General features: G+C 46.6%; 1 protein-coding gene across 14 annotated transcripts in view; it reads right to left on the bottom strand.

Annotated features, from left to right (window-relative positions):
• LOC146858146 (uncharacterized) overlaps positions 1-17,562 on the bottom strand; it is a 289,171-nt gene that overhangs the window by 57,424 nt on the left and 214,185 nt on the right. For 12 of the 14 annotated variants that reach the window (XR_014979993.1, XM_085648904.1, XM_085648902.1 and 9 more), the window contains one exon: positions 9,318-9,432. The exons of 1 other annotated variant lie outside the window; for it this stretch is intronic. The gene's annotated coding sequence lies outside the window, so the exon portion shown is untranslated. The remainder of the gene's footprint in view (positions 1-9,317; positions 9,433-17,562) is intronic. One more of the 14 variants, XM_085648903.1, reaches the window with a different exon arrangement.

Below are 17,562 nucleotides of genomic sequence, written 5' to 3'. Positions count from 1 at the left end.
CAGCTTAGGATTCTCACCCCTCATCTGCATCAACCATCTGAGGGGCCTGTGGTCCGTCTGAACCCGGAAGTGAGTCCCAAACAAGTAGGGCCTCAGCTTCTTCAGCGCCCAGACCACAGCAAAAGCTTCCCTTTCAATCGCACTCCACCTCTGTTCCCTGGGAAGTAGCCTCCTACTAATGAAAGCTACAGGTTGGTCCAAGTCCTCATCATTTAGTTGTGAGAGCACCGCTCCCACTCCATGCTCAGAAGCGTCTGTCTGCACTATGAACTCCTTGGAGAAGTCAGGCGCCTTGAGTACAGGTGCTGTACACATGGCCTCCTTCAGGGCATCAAAAGCTTCTTGGCAGGCACTGGTCCAAATCACTTTCTTCGGTAACTTCTTGGAAGTTAGTTCTGTCAAGGGAGCCACAATGGTGCCATACCCCTTGACAAAACGGCGATAGTACCCGGTGAGTCCTAAGAAGGCTCTCACCGCTGTCTGGGTTTTGGGGGGTTCCCAAGCCCGGATGGTATCTATCTTGGCTTGTAGGGGCGCCACCTGGCCGCTTCCTACCTGGTGTCCCAAATACACCACCGAACCCTGCCCTATCTGGCACTTACTGGCCTTGATAGTGAGGCCTGCACTATGCAGAGCCTTCAACACTGCGCAGAGGTGTTGCAAGTGTTCTTCCCAAGTGGAGCTGAACACAGCGATGTCATCCAGATATGCGGCGCTGAATTGCTCCAGCCCGGACAGTACCTGGTTGACCAGTCTCTGGAATGTGGCAGGGGCGTTCTTCAACCCAAAGGGCATGACACGGAACTGGAAGTGCCCCTCTGGCGTTGAAAACGCAGACCTCTCCTTGGCCCCATCAGTTAAGGCAATCTGCCAGTACCCAGAAGTTAAGTCAAACGTACTGAGGTAGTTGGCAGCTCCCAACCGATCCACGAGCTCATCAGCTCTGGGGATGGGGTGTGCATCAGTCTTCGTGACAGCATTGAGCCCACGGTAGTCCACACAAAACCTAAGTTCTGGAGTGGCACCTGGCGCAGCAGCTTTCGGTACGAGTACCACTGGGCTAACCCAGGGGCTGCTGGAGGGCTCAATCACCCCTAGCTCCAACATCTTAGAAACCTCCTTCTTGATGCTGGCCCTGACCTTGTCAGCCACCCGGTAAAACTTCTGTTTCACAGGCATGCTATCTCCCGTGTCCACGTTATGGACACACCAGTTGGTGATACCGGGGGTCAGGGAGAACAGAGATGCAAACTGACCCAACACATGGCGACAGTCCCTCTGCTGTTCTGGGGTCAGGGTGGGCGAGAGGACCACTCCATCCACTGACCCATCTTGCTCCTTAGCTGCCAGGAGGTCAGGAAGAGGATCGCTATCCTCCTCCATCCCTGCATCTGTAGCCAGTAGCATTGTTATTTCAGACCTCTCAAAATGGGGTTTGAGGCGGTTCACGTGTAGGACCCTCATGGGGTTCCTGGGAGATCGCAAGTTGACCAGGTAGGTCACCTCACTCTTGCGCTCCACCACCTCATATGGCCCAGTCCACTTGTCCTGGAGCGCGCAAGGCTCCACTGGCGCCATCACCCACACCATCTGCCCAGGTTGAAATTCCATCAGAGTGGTATGCTGGTCATACCACCTCTTCATCTCATCCTGGCTGGCTTCCAGGTTCGCCTGAGCGAGGGCCCGGAAGCGCTGTGTCTGGTTGCGGATGGCCAGCACATAGCTGAACACATCCTGAGGGGTTTTCCCCGGGGATTTCTCCCAACCCTCCTTCACCAGACTGAGAGGTCCTCTAACAGGGTGCCCGTACAAAAGCTCAAAGGGACTGAACCCTAGAGACTTTTGTGGTACCTCCCTGTAGGCAAATAATAGGCATGGCAAAAAGACGTCCCACTTCCGTCTCATGGGCTCTGTCAGCCCCATGATCATGCCTTTCAGGGTCCGGTTGAACCTTTCAACCAACCCATTTCCTTGAGGGTGGTAAGGAGTGGTGAACTTATAAGTTACCCCACACTCCTCCCACAGAGACTTCATATACCTGGAGATGAAGTTGGTACCCCGGTCAGATACCACCTCTTTGGGGAAACCCACACGGGAAAAGATCCCCATCAACGCACGGCCCACCACCGGGGCTGTGGTTGTCCTGAGAGGGATAGCCTCCGGGTACCGGGTGGCATGATCCACCAGGACCAGGATGAACCTGTTGCCTAAGGCGGTCCTGGGGTCCAGTGGCCCCACAATATCTATTCCCACCCGCTCGAAAGGGGTGCTCACTACCGGAAAAGGCTGGAGAGGGCCTTTGCATTTTCCTCCAGCCTTGCCACTTGCCTGGCAAGTCTGGCATGATTTACAAAAGGAAGCGACGTCCGTCTTCATCCCGGGCCAGTAAAAGTGGGTGGCAAGCCTTTGTCGGGTCTTGTCCTGCCCGAGATGTCCTGCAAGCGGCACGTCGTGAGCCAGACCCAGTAGGAAGTCTCTGAACCCTGCGGGTACCACCAGGGTATGTGATCCACTCGGCTCAGCAAACCTAGGCTCACTGTACAACAAGTCATTCTCCCAGTAGAGAAAAAAGTTCTTTGGATCAGCACCTGCTGCCTGGTCTGCAGCCTGGTGCCGCAGACCTTCAAGAGTAGGGCATGTCTTCTGCGCACGGCAGAACTCCTCTCTGGAGGGACCACCCTCTTGCTGCCAATGGGTCAGCTCAGGTATGTCTCCCAGCTCAGCGACCTGTTCCCCTGTAGGCTCCAGGGCATCCCCCGTAGGTTCTGCTCCTTCCTGGACCGTGGGAACAGCGGGGGTGGACGCACCACGCCCCCTGCCCTTCCTCTTTCTGGCAGGGACCTGGGCCACTGTTTCAGGCTCCAGGTCTGCTTCACAACCCTGTCTGGCTGCCATGGACCGGGTGGTCACACAGACCCACTCAGGCAAACCCAACATCTCCAAATGAGCCTGGCGTTCCACCTCCTTCCACGGGGAACTCTCCAGGTCATTACCTAGCAGACAGTCTACTGGCATGGATGGACTCACAACAACTTTGAGAGGACCTGAGACCCCCCCCCACTCAAAGGGAACATGTGCTACCTTGCAAAGGCGCACAGAGTTGTCAGCTGACACTACTGGGTGAAGTACGTCTGGAATGACCAGCTCCTCAGGGACCCACTGACACCTGACCGTAGTCACACTGGCTCCAGTGTCCCTGAGAGCCTCCACCCTCCTCCCATTGATGGTCACCCACTGCCTGTACTTCTTAGTGTTATCAGGGACAGGGGTTTCCTGGACCATCTCTGTGTCTCCTAAAGAGACAAGGGACATAACTGCTAAACCCTCCAAATCACTAGAAATTAAATCCCCCCCAAAAGCTACACTAGCTATACCCGGTGTTGGAGCACCAGTGGGTGCCTGGGATTTCTGGGGACACACAGGAGACTTGTGACCCAATTCCTGACAGTGATAACACTTAATGGGACCCTTGTTATCCGACCTGCCCTTAGGGGGCCAGGTTGGTTTGGGTTTGGACTTGGGGGGCTGGGACTGGTTACCCTGGGAACTATTTTGGGGCCCTTGTGAGAACTCCTTTTGGTTACCCTTGTCCCCCCCACTCTTCTGCTGGGGACCCTGCCCACCTTTGGCAACGGTACCCACAATTCCTCTGTGGACCCTGGTACTGGTCCAGCGGTCCGCCTCCTTAGCAAGCTCAATGGGGTCCGTCAACTTGCTATCTAAAAGATGCTGGCGCAGCTCTGGAACACACAGACTACTCAAGTGCTCCCAACTAATTAAATGTAACAACCCCTTATAATCAGTTACCTTGCTGCCCTTCATCCAACCTTCCAGTGCCCGCGAGTACAGATTCACACACTCCATCCAAGTCTCAGACTCTTTCTTCTTGGAATTTCTAAACTGCAGTCTATACTGCTCTGGAGTAAGTCCATACCTGAGACATAGGGCCTCCTTCATATTGGGATAGGTCATGGCACCTGCTAATTCTAAGGGCTCTAGAGCACTCCTCCCAGAAGCCTCAAAATGTTTCCACAGGCCCGCCCCCCAATGCTGTTCAGGCACACCGTTCATTCTTAATGCTATCTCATACGATGTAAACCAGGCATAGATATCTTCACTCCTATTGTAATTCTGTACTAAATCTTTGGGGATATATACTTTACCCCCCTGCACTGGCTGTGCGCTGCCACCATTTGAACCGGACTCCACCTGCTTGGCCTTGATGTCCAGTTCTCTCATGCTCACTTCATGAGCCAGAAGCAATTTCTTCTCCTCCAAGGCACGGGCATTCTTGCTCTCCTCCGCCGCCTTGTCTACTTCTGATTGCTTCATCTTCATTTTCATAATTTCCAATTCATGGTTTCTCACCCTTTGATTCTCCTCCAACTCCTCTGGAGTGAGCCCCCTACTGGAATGGGAGCTGCTAGCCCTTGAGACTGGTCTGCTCACAGGCAGATCTTGGGGAACAAAACCATCCTCTTCATTTGCATCACTTTCCTCTTGGGCCTCCCACCAGGCCTTCAGGACTCTTTGTAGCACATCCTTTCTAGCTCCGCTTTTAAAAGAGCAACCACGGTCTTTGCAGAATTGCTTGAGATCTTCAACTTTGTATGAATATAAATCCGCAATGGAAAACTCCAATTCTGCCTTCTCGCTTGTTGCCACCTGAGACATGATGCTCTTGAAGAGTTACTCAAAAATAGAATCAAAAATATAGTATGTGGTTGTCTATTGGTCTGCACTTAAACTAGTGATGTACACCAATTACTGTGGGTCAAGTACAAATACAAGTTCAATCCTCACCGCTGACCACCAATGTTAGATCTGGGGGTCTCTAGTTGGCAGGGTAGGTACCGCTGTCCAAGTAGGGACCCTTGCTTCTAGTCAGGGAAAGGGGGATACACTGTTAAGATAACCCCTGCTCACCCTCTAGGTAGCTTGGCCTGAGCAGTCTAGGCTATCAAAGGCAATGTGTAAAGTATTTGTACCAACACTCACAGTGAAAACACCACAGATTTACTCCACACCAGTTTTAGAAAAATAAGGTATCTTTACTAAAAACTTCACAAGACCAAATATTACAGACAAACCAACATATAATTCAAAAAGGTTACTTTAAAGATAGTTCAAGAGTTTGCAGAAAGTACTCCAGGATGTCAAAGTCAGTGTCCTGCACAATGCGACTCTCAATGCACAAAATGCGACACTCTCGTGCCCAACAGTACCTGTAGTTGCGATAAGGTTCCCAAAAGCTATAACAAGGAAGATGGCAAAGGCGATGCGATGCTCCTGAGATCCTGGGGAGGCTTTGCAGCAGCCCTGCTTCACGCAGCAGAGGTGGATGCGCCGGCTCCGATCTGTAGGGGGAGGATGCGATACCTTTGGCTTTCGTTGCGTAGGTTTCTTAGGGGGAAGCTTCACGCACAGGTTCGATGCGACACTCTTCGATGTGGTGCGATGCGTGGCGCAGCGTTGCCTTCCGGCGCCGCAACTCTCGATGCGCCACGGAACGGGACTCTGCGTCGACGCACGCAGCGATTGGAGACTTTCCACGCACCGGCAGTGGTGCGGCCCGCAAACTGGTTCTGCGACGACCCTCGCAATGGCAGGAAGCTTCACGCTTCGGGACGATGCTCGACGCACTCGGCGATGCGGAGACCCTGCGTGCTGCGATGGTGCCGCGATGAAATTTTCCACGCACTCTCGTCTTGCGACACGCAATCGGATGATGCGCTGGGTACCAGTCACTCTTGTTCACGCTTCTGCTTCCCAGCTCCCTCAACACAGCAAAACGACCTCCTGAAGCCCCAAGACTGGGCAAGCACTCCAAGGCAGGTCAGAACTCTCTCAGCAGAGTTCCAGGGGAGCTGGTGGTGAAGTCCTTTTGTTCCTGGGACTTCTTAACAGGGAGCCAGCTCTTCTCAGGCCCTTGGAGATCAGAATCAAAAGAAGGGGACACAGCAAAGTCCCTCCCCTCTCCTTGGCAGCAAAGCAAAACAGCAAGCAGGCAGTCTTCTCCTCTTCAGTTTCTTCCAGCTTTCTCCTTGGCAGAGGTTTCTTCTTAGTTCCAAAGTGATCTAAAGTTTAGGTGTCTGGGGTCCTCTTCTTATACCCCTCCAAGTCTTTGTCTCTCTTTGTTCCAGTGGGGGGATTCCCCTGCTCAAACCGGTTCCTGGGTGTGCTCTGCTCTGGAGCGCCTGGTTCCTTTCAGAGTGAGGGGCAGGGTCGTTAGACGCTCAGCAGGAGGTGGAGCCTTCTTTGTGCCAGCAGAGGCAGAGTCCTCAGCCTGGCCAGCAGGGGGTGGAGCCAGCTTTGTGTTTGTCAGGGGCAGCCCTATTCAGACCCAGGGACTACTCCTCCCACCCATCTAAAGCAGATCTCCCTATTCACCCTGCTGCTGACTCATCCAGGCTCCTGGAGCCACCTAGCACATCACCTGACACCAGTCAGCCAACCAGCACACAGGCACACAGGAAGGTTAAACAGGAGAATAGCTACTTTCTAAAAAGTGCTATTCTCACACAGTGAATTTAAAAACCATCTTGCTAAAAAGATGTATAATTAAATTCTGAACGCAGAGATACCAAACTTGGATTTTCTATCTTGCCCTTATGGGAAGATAGGCATGTAAACAGCCTTCCCCATTCTATCCTATGGGCAAGATAGCCTCTCAGCAGTGAAAAACGAAAATGGCTGTAATTCACTACCAGGGCGTGTTACACACCTCAGTACATGCCCTACCTTTCAGATACACTGCACCCAGCCCAGGGGGGTACCTAGGGCCACCATAGGGATGCCTGACATGTACAGAAAGGGAAGGATAAGGCCTGGTCAGTGGGTGCACTGGCCAGGTCGACCTGGCAGTCCTGGACTGCACATAGGCACTGCAAGCAGGCCTAAGACATCATTTTAGCGCTACTCCTGTGGGTGGCACAATCAGTGCTGCAGCCCACTAGTAGCATTTGAATCACCAGCCCTGGCACACGCAGTGCACTTTACTAGGGGCTAACAGGTGAAACAAATATCCCAATCATGGATAACCAATCAACACAATAATTTACCAAGGGAGCACTTGCACTTTGACACTGATCAGCAGTGGCAAAGTGCCCAAAGCATCTAAACCAGCAAAAACGAAATCCAGCATAGCATCAAAAATACAGGAGGTAGAGGCAAAAAGTCAGGGGTAACCACGCCAAAGATGCCAGGTCTAACAACCCAGAAGATCGGGAAGAAGGTGGTCTAGTCGAATCGCCAATGCTTTAGCGAAGAGCTTGTAGTCAATATTGACTAAGGATATAGGCCTGTAATTTTTGCAATACTTAACGTCCTTCCCAGGCTTGGTTATCAAACAAATATGAGCATCTGAAAACGTCCCTGAGGAAGCGCCTTGGGCAGTGAAAGTATGAAGAAGGGAATGCAATCGTGGGATCAACAACTTAGAAAAGTGAAGGTAAACTTCAACGGTAAACCCGTCTGGACCAGGAGCCTTGTTGAGTTTGAGAAGTTGCAGAGCAGTGAGCAATTCTTTTTGTGTAACGTCAGATTCTAAGGAAGAAAGGTCAAGGGGGAAATTGGCTGGTGTGTGGATGGTGGAGAAAAAGCGGGCAAGGGAACTGGGAGAGGGTTGAGTCCCAGGTGTGTACAAAGTCTCATAGAAACGAGAAAATTCTGCAAGAATGTCAGCATCTACATGTTTCAAATTATCATCAGAGTCAAAAATAGATTCAATATTTAACTTATTATGCTTAATCTTCAAATAGTTAGCTAAAAGCTTCCCTGCTTTGTTCCTACCCCCATAAAATTTAGCAGTCGACTTCAACAGGTACAGGGAGGCATCTTCTGTAGATTTCTCATTAAATTTCATTTTTGCTGCAACAAGGGCCGTCAAGCTATCAGCAGAGTGGGATGTGAAATAGGCATGTTCCAATCTCTTAATATCTGAAAGGAGGCTTTTGGTGGACCATCGAGCAGTTTTACGTTTGTTTGCGACGTAACTAATGATAAAGTCACGTGCCGCTGCTTTAAAGGCATCCCAAATAGTATGCTCCGGGAGGGCGGCGGTATCGTTAATCGAGAAAAAATCAGCAAAAAAGGAAGTGAAGGTAGCTGTAAACTTGGAATCGGCAAGGAGGGAGTTATTAAAACGCCATCTTCTGGGGCCAACAATTTTAGGGAATACATCGACACATGTGAGAACAGGAGCATGTTCCGAAAGCAGTATCGGGCCAATCTCGGAGTGTAAAAGTGATTGGGAGAGATTATGGGAAACAAAAATGTAATCTAATCGTGACTGGGAGCGGTGACAAGGAGAATAAAAAGTGTATTCCCGTAATTTTGGGTTACATAGGCGCCAAGAATCTACTAACTTATGTTGCGAAATAGCATGGCTAAACAGCTTGTGGGGTTTGTTGGGAATATAAGGGGTCTTAGATGTCCTATCAATAAAGGGATCTAGCGGTTGGTTACAATCTCCCGCCAGAATAAAATTGTGGTCCATAAATTTAGTTAGAAGTCTCCACTTCTAACTAAATTTATGGAAAGTGGCCCAAAAAGAGGGTTCACCCGTGGTTGGGCCATAAACGTTAAGAAGAGAGATTGGAACACCCCTAAGTGATAGCTTGGCATAGACCCATCTACCAGAAGCGTCAGATTCTTGGCTGAGGACCTGAAAGGGGAGAGATTTACGGCAGAGAACTGCCACACCATTGCGTTTACCGTCACCCTGTGAATAAAAGAGTTCGCCCACCCATCCACGTTTGAGTTTAACAGATTCTGTATCAGTTAGATGCGTTTCTTGAAGGAATGCAATGTCAACGTTCAACTTGGCTAGGTGTGACAAAATCCTTTGACGCTTAATCGGAGAGTTAATACCCTTCACATTCCATGACAATACATTTAATGACATAAGAATAATAATTCCACAAAAAATGTGATAAACTTGAGTAGTGAATAAAAAACCCATGAAAAGAAGAAAAGATATAAAGAAAGAGGAGAAAATAACGTGAAAATGTTGAAAAAAAGGAAGAAAAGAGTGCAAATAAGAGCATACTTGCTGTCAAGAAAGGACAAGTGTAAGGGAGGAGTACAAAAATTTAAGCAGAAAGTCATAAGTAAGAAAACAGCGGAGAAACAAATGTGTGCAAGGAAACAAGGGATACATCTCTTACACAATCTAAAAGTTCCGATCAGAGGTAAGAAGACAAGATGGACACAAATGGACAAAAATGAGAACAAGGGAAGAGAGAATAGGAAGAGACAAAAGGAAAGAACAATGGATGCACGGGGAAAACAATTGAGGGAATAATGGAAGAACGTACCTACAGAGGAAGGGTGCGAGAAAGGGTGGGGGAGGGGAGGAACCACATGGGTGAGGCAGCACATCCTGAGCAACGAAGCATGGACCGGGAGACACCATTGAACACGAAAAAATTCCTGTAAAGCGAAAAAGAAGAACAAGGAATTAAATCATGCTAGGGGATTATGACGAGATCATGACTAACAAATAGAACAGGGAACAGCATCATACATATACAGTAGAACATCGACAAAGTGGATATTTAAATAAACAGAAGAACTTAGGGTAACTGCAATCCAACAAGGGACCTTAAACAAAAACAAGATAGGGAGAGCCTTCAAATAGTCACATAAGCACTAGTCAACCAGGAGCAGAGGATGATGGTCCGGAGACATCCATGGTAGATGATTTGTGCGCATTAATGAAGCTTTGTAAACGCACAGGATCTTCATAGGTTGTAGTCTTGTTATTATAAGTAACTTTGAAAAAACATGGGTGATAAAGGCCATATCGTGCCCCCATCGCGCGTAGATCTTCTCTTAGGCTCAGAAACACCTTGCGACGATTGGCGGTGGCCTTAGCATAGTCCTGTGCAAAGAATAGGGATGAGCCAGACCAAGACAAATTCGGAGAAGATTTGGCCGCTGTCAAAACCATCAAGAGATCTAAGTATTCCAAAAAGTAGATGATGACCCCTCTGGGTCTCTGTGAGGGAGAAGCAGAGGAAGGTGGCCGACCCAGTCTGTGGGCCCGCTGAATATTGAGGGCCTTGTCTTGTGGCAGATGCAAGAGCTTGGGAAGGAACGTCTTGAAGAAAGTAATTGGGTCAGACCCTTCGAGTCCTTCAACTAGGCCGTAAATACGAAGATTGTTGCGTCTGTTTCTATTTTCCAACTGCTCTACTTGTTGTTGGAGGTCTGAAACTTGAGATTTCAGGTTGGAGACAACAGAGGATGTTTCTTGGAACGACTGGACAGATTTTTCGACTGATGTAACCCTCGTCTCCATTTGCGACCAATTGTCCGTGAGAACCTGGAGCTTACTGTTTGTCTCTTCCATGAAAGGACGCAAGGATCTTATTTCTTCTAACAATAATTCCATGGACACTGGATTAGAGTGCTTTGGAGGCGAGAGGGAGTCCGACTTAAGCCTCTTCGTGTTGGATTTAGAGTTATCCGGCGAGTGCCTGGAGGGATGCATTGGCGTAACAGAGCCCGACAAATTAAGAGAATCTTCCAGTCGTGAAAGAGCAGAAAAAACCTTTGAATTGTTCAGAATCTGAGGTTTGAGCGGGCGAGACGAATGCGACATTGACTTGAGTCTACCCATATGACAGAGCCGTGGAATGGTTGGCTCGTTGAAGGTCACAAAAAGCTAGATCAAAGAGAGCTCAGGAGAAGACACAGCAGGCGTACGAGGGTGGTAAGTACGTCAGGCATAGAAAGCAACCATCTCCATATACTCAGACGCAATCAGTTGCCAGGGCTCATGGGAAGAAACAGAAGAACCAATTGTGATGGTATCAGGATGCTATTAGTATGGCATTGTTTTGCAGAATGTCAGCATCATCACTTTTCGCAGTGCAAGGTGTTCTGAAGCAAATCGACGAGATATGAAGCGAGATGGCTTCCCAAGCGCCTCACAGAAACCTACAACAACTAATAACATTAATGATATAGAAACAGCCAGGCGCGCATCTGTGGTAAAGGCATGAGAAGATCCCAGTATGGCGTTGATAATGTCACAACTTGAAAAAGAGCTCAGCGGTAAATATGGGTGAGAAGGGCGCTTTGTGAAGGAACATTGTTCAAATACAATATACGTGACTAGTGCTCCGAATAGAAGACAGGCATTGCAAAAATCAGTGTAGAGATGAAAAAAATAGTCAAAAAAAAAGTGAATTCAGGGCCATAAGGAGTGTGTAATATCAAGCGCTCACAGCGCTGGGCTGGCGAAGCAGTTACCTCAGGATAACACGCATTAGACTGCAGAGCTAAGATGGCCGCCGCAATGAGATAATCCTGAGGGAGCGTTCAAGCGGCAATTCCATCGTCGCGAAGGCACGAAAGGGCTTCATTCGTCGTCGAGTGCGATCAGGACACAATCCGACGCATTCTCATCTGTTCGTCCCCAGGAATACGAAGCAGGAACCGGCTGGTCTCACGGTGCTGCTCCGGAGCGTTACTCGGGCGCCGCCATCACTCGCGGGCGCCTAGAAACCAACTCTTATTATTAAAGAAAACCCCTAACAATGATGTTACATTTAAAATTCTTAATTTGTGCTTTTCCAGACCAAGGACTTTTAAAATGATACTGCCTACCAGTATGAAGGACATGTGACTCCTACACATTGTAGTCCTCTGTCTTAGGAGACATTTCCTATACACTGATTTACACACGCATGATTGTCTACGTGCAACGTATGTGTGATGTAAAGTGTTCTGAGACCCTAAACTGGTATGAGGGGTGGTAGAAAACTAAATGAATCTAAGAGACAGTGGTTATGGTGACTTGGGGGGCATTGTCAAATGGTGGTAGTGGTTGAATCCGTGGTGAGGGGGTCATGGGGGGCGGCAACAAATATTGTCGCACAAGTCACCACCAGTACTAAAGCCGGCCCTGCCTTGGAGTCGCTCTGGTGGTTCACAGTTCACGATGCAGCCAGTGCTGCAGGCCCACTAGTAGCATTTAATTTACAGGCCCCGGGTACATGTAGTATCACTTTCCCAGGGAGTTACAAGCCAATTAAATGTTCCTTTTGGGTGTAAGGCAATATTACCATGTTTAAAGGTGAGAGTACAATCACTTTAGCATTCGTTAGTAGTGGTAAAGTGTGCAGCGTCCTAAAAGAAAAAAAAAACGGATTCAGAAAATACAAGGGTGAATATAAAGAGTGTGTGGATGACTCTGCAGAAGGGCCCATGTCCAACAAATATACTCCAAGATCTTATCAGCAGTACATCACATAATTTATACAACGTCTCCTCCTTTCTAGGCCACCACTTTTCAGCTATCGCTTTAGAATGCACCTTGCACTCTTCAGTTCAGTACCTGCTGGATTTACTGAGTCCTACTCTGTTTCTTGTGGTGGCTTGGTCTTTCCCATTGCCCCAGCCAAACACTGGAACAACCTCACTGCTGAGATTTTCTTCCTCTCCCCCATGTATGCTTTATGGAATAAAAAATAAAACTTTGCTTTTTGCCAATAAATGTAATTTGAGATTATTTGGCCATTCATTTTACGTGCTCTGCTTATCTTTTATCTATAGCCCCAAGAAACGTCTGTACACACAAATTAATAACATGATATAACGTAGCATTTCAAAGAGATTTGATGTTGCACTCATTTTTAAAGGATGACACTCGTGCCAGTCCAAAAATGCATGTGCACTAAGGAACAGACCTAGATATACTGATTGCTGGGATGTTAAGCAGCAAAATGCTGAGGATTGCTTTCTTATTACGCTAAAATAGAAAGTGGCAGAACTCATTGATTTAATTTCTTTGTATTGTGGCGCACTATACAGCTGTGTCATCCTGCTTCTCTGTGACAAAATTTACAATGATTTTTACTGCACAAGGGTGTTGTTTTGGTGTTCCTTGCAAGGACATAGACAAGGCTATAATTTATCTGGATTTTTTCTTTTTCACCATATGTGATACATTATATACATTTGCCATAGGTTAGTAAATCTTGGCTTTGGCGTGAAACCGATGTCTATATTGTCATGGTTCATCATTCTAGACCGCTTTTGCCCTCCTTCCCTACTTCATTAAAACCTTGCAACGTTTTCAGGGAAGAAAGCAACATTCAGTTTTATGAAATGTAATGGTTTATAACTATTTGCATACATGATAATAACATGGAAGTGCCAATTATCGTTTAAATTGTAGTTTTATCAGTTTAGTTATTTTTCCATACTTATTACACCTTATTGTATGCACTACACAAATGGCCAAACATTTTGCAATAAGTCTATTTTTAAGAACATATAATAATAGATAGACATTAGGGAAAAAACACCAAAGATGGTACTCAGTACAAGTGCAGGTGTAACACATGCTAAACCTGCTATTCCTGATTTCCCATTCCTTGGTGATCACAAAGATGCCGCTGCTCTGAATCTACAGGAGACAAGCACTGGTAAAGCTAACAGGTCTCTCGTTTGTTTAACATGTAATGGCAAAGCCAATAGGTCAGGCTTTTTGTTAGGGGAATTGTTTGGGAATAGTAGAGCGACTTTAAGTGTGTTGCTCCTAATGCTCTGGACGGCTTTCTAGTCTACGTGTTGCTCCCAGCTGTCCTAAAAAGAAAATACCATAATGAATCAATCTCTTGGGCTACATCAACACGGACCATGGAAGTAATGCCCAGTTGAACAGACTGCATAGCAGAGTTAGACTGCACAATCAAAGAAGAGTGTTATAAAAAGGAGGCAGAAGGCAATGTTTGGATTGGAAATGGTAAACTTAAAGGACATCAAGGATGGCATTGTGGATACAATGGGGCAGTATTTGTGAAGCAGCGTTTGTGTGTGTACATGTCTTTTCTTTCTGAACAAAACACTGTAAGCCAACAACATGTTATCAAGACAGCAAAGTAAAACCCTGAACTTGAAACAAGCCAGCAGACCACGCACGCAACCTGGGCTTCATCCTGGACTCCTCCCTCTCGATGACCAGACAAGTCAACGCCGTATCCTCATCATGCTTTCACACCCTTCGCATGCTTCGCAAGATCTTCCGATGGATCCCGACTGAAACCAGGAAGACGGTCACCCAGGCCCTCGTCACCAGCCGACTGGACTATGGAAACACCCTCTACGCCGGAACCACAGCCAAGCTACAGAAAAGACTCCAACGCATCCAGAACGCCTCCGCCCGACTCATTCTGGACATCCCCCGACGCAGCCACATCTCCGGCCACCTGAGGGACCTGCACTGGCTCCCCGTTGACAAGAGGATCACGTTCAGGCTCCTCACCCACGCACACAAGTCTCTCCACGACCTGGGCCCCAAGTACCTCAACGACCGCCTGACCTTCTACACGCCCACCCGCCAGCTACGGTCTACCAGCCTCGCCCTTGCAACCGTACCACGCATCCGAAGAGCCACCGCCGGAGGCAGATCCTTCTCCTACCTGGCGGCCAAGACATGGAACTCCCTCCCCATCCACCTCGCCTTCAGGAGACAACTCAAGACCTGGCTGTTCGAGCAGTAGCGGACCCCTTCCCCCAAGCGCCTTGAGACCCTTCCGGGTGAGTAGCGCGCTATACAAATGCTATGATTGATTGATTGATTAGTGAAAAGCTTTAGCCTGTCATGAAGAGACAAACATAATGTGCTTTCTAAACAAAAAATCAATTAGCCAGCAATTAAAATGGCATACATCTAAAATATATAATGCTTCTGCTGTCACACAAAGGGACTACTTGAGCACCATAGCCAATCGGAAAGCAGATGGGACAATTTAACAGTCAATGCAATACTACTGCCTTGATGGACAGCCCATTTAAGCCATCGTAAACCATGAATGCCAATGGCATAAACTCTCTCTCTCTCTCTCTCTCTCTCTCTCTCTCTCTCTCTCTATCTATCTCTCTCCCTCCTTCTCCCTCTCCCTCTCCCACTGCTCTCTTTACCTCTCTCTCTCTCTGTCTCTTTCCCTTTTTCTCTCTCTCTCTCTGTCTCTCTTTCTCTCTTTCTCTTTCTCTCTCTCTCTGTCTCTCTGTCTCTCTTCCCATGTACTTTTTAAACGATATTGATAACAGGAAGTCTGCCAGACAACTGTCTGTAGTTAGACATAAAAGGGAGTTATTGATTCACTAAGAAACTAGAAGTGATGCATTCCAAGCAGGGTAGGACGGCTTGCATTTCAAAACATACACTAGGAGCATGTGAAAACATAAGACTACAAATAAACATATTTACAATGCGTTCATATCTCTCTGACCAAGAAGGACAATATATTGATGCAAACTAAACAATTCACACTGCCCCAAAATGTCCAACGTTGAATATTTACATGGGGGTTTAATCAAGCAAAAGCTTTGCTTTTGACAAAAGAAACCATATTTAAGTTTGTCTGAAAACATGAAATGCAAAAAAAAAAAAAACGATTTTCACTACATCATCAAAATAAAATGAGATATGAAAACAAAGTTGCCCTTTTAGTCTGCAACATTTAACGGGGTAAAAAGCTGTGTGTTGTATAATGTGCCTTATTCCTCCTGCTGAGCCCCCTTATGATGTGTATTTAATCTTGTGCTCATCATATCTTAAGGTTTAGCATTTATTTTATAATTGCAGTTTGCTATTTCATTTATATTCATTTACAGCATAACACTTTTTCTATAGCTTGATAGTGAGTGTGTAACTCCTTTGTTAAATATTAATTTATGTATTCATGAAGTAGTACACTTAGAAAAAAGTTGAATACTTTTATATGAATGTGCAAGGAAATTGCGATTCTCATATTACCATGACTAGAGAATCTGGATTTCATTAAAGACACGGAGGCTGACATTATGCATCATTCCTTTAATGCAGTCCAAGCAGCCGCTTACATCACAATATTAAAAAGTTCCAGAATAGAACAATAGCAACACATGGAAGGCATGAGCCATCAACAATCTGCCTCTTTTAAATGTGGAGGAAAATAAGTTCATGAAGCTTGAAACATCAAAACGATCTTCTGATGAGCAGGAAGAAAGAGAATGAAGAACGAAGGTAAAACCAAAGGCCAGAATACACACAGTTAAGGAGCGTTACCTGAAAAGAGAAAGAAGTAAATATCTCTTGAATGTAAAAAATAGTGTCAAGCTTATCTAGCTAAAAGGAACAATAGATGAAATAAGTACTGTTAATAAAAAGTACAGTAATAAACTGTAACAAAAACAGCATTAAATCATTGTAAGACCACCAAGGGATGGGATGGAAAGGATAATGTCAGCCTCCGTGTCTTTAATGAAATCCAGATTCTCTAGTCATGGTAATATGAGAATCGCAATTTCATTACAAGAACGGAGGCTACATTATGCATGTTGATAGCTTTGTAAAACAACATCAGACAAATGGTCAATAGGCTTGCAATAATGACGTGCAAAGGTGCTAGCATTTGACCAGTCAGCAGCTTTGAGAATGTCATCGAACTTACCTCCAGACCAGAGAGATTGACTGGCCATAGCACCCCTCTAAGGGAGTGAGTTTGAAATTTCTTTAAGTCAATACCTCCTAAACTCATAACAGTCTTAACCCATCTAGCAATAAAGGTCAAGGTTATGCCTTTGTGGGGTTTAACAAAGGATATAAGTAATTGGTTAACATCCTGAGGGCGAAGAGCAAACATTCTGCGATCATACTCTCTCATGCAGTCCACAATCCAAAGTTTTGGACATAAATCAAATCGTAGGTAAAAGATTGAATCAGACATAGTCTTTGTTCTTCCATAAATCTCAAATTTGATTCCGAACATGTTATAAGATCTATTCGTAATCTCCAGGGCTTTGACATCAGAGACCCTTCTGCATGAGATTAGGCATAGTAGAGTAGCCACCTTAATGGAAAGGTTTTTTTTCCTATTGGCGAGAGTATTAACAGGCCAGTTATTGAAAAGGTCAAGGATTAGTTTGACATCCCAAAGACTTTCATATTTAGGTTTAGGAGGTCTTCTTAAACTAATGCTTTTCATCACTCTACAAACAATGACATTTTTACCTACCGTTTTACCATTGACAATGACATGACCAGCAGAAATAGCCGATATATAGCAATTGATAGTTCTATAGCTGAGGCCTTTATCAAATTGTTTAACAAGGAAGTTAACTATGTCAACAATAGGTGCTTCCAAGGAATCCAGGTTCCCTTCCAGGCACCAACGTACCCAGATTTTCCATTTGTTGGTATATCTGTTGTGAGTGCCTGGGGCCCAAGACTCTCTGAGGAGAGTTGCAGCTGTCGCCGAAAGTCCTGAGATTTCATTGGATCTCCTCACACTCTCCAAGCAAGAAGGGTTAAACTCCTGTTCTGAATTAGGGGATGAACTCCTCCGTCTACGTCTGCAAGAAGATTCACTAGGGTAGGAATTAAGAAGGGGAGGTTGCAAGCTAGTTCTAGAGTGGTGGGGAACCATGCTTGGGATGGCCAAAAGGGAGTTATTAGGACAAGGAAGCACTGAATCTGTCTCACTATCTGAAGAACTCTCTGAATCATGGCAAAGAGAGGGAATGCATACACCTTGGCTCCTTTCCAAGATTGTAGTAAGGCGT

This window comes from Triturus cristatus, chromosome 3_2 (assembly GCF_964204655.1).
Source record: "Triturus cristatus chromosome 3_2, aTriCri1.1, whole genome shotgun sequence".
NCBI lineage: Eukaryota > Metazoa > Chordata > Amphibia > Caudata > Salamandridae > Triturus > Triturus cristatus.
The sequence above is the reverse complement of the archived record's forward strand: the minus strand, read 5'-3'. Positions and strand labels throughout refer to the sequence as shown.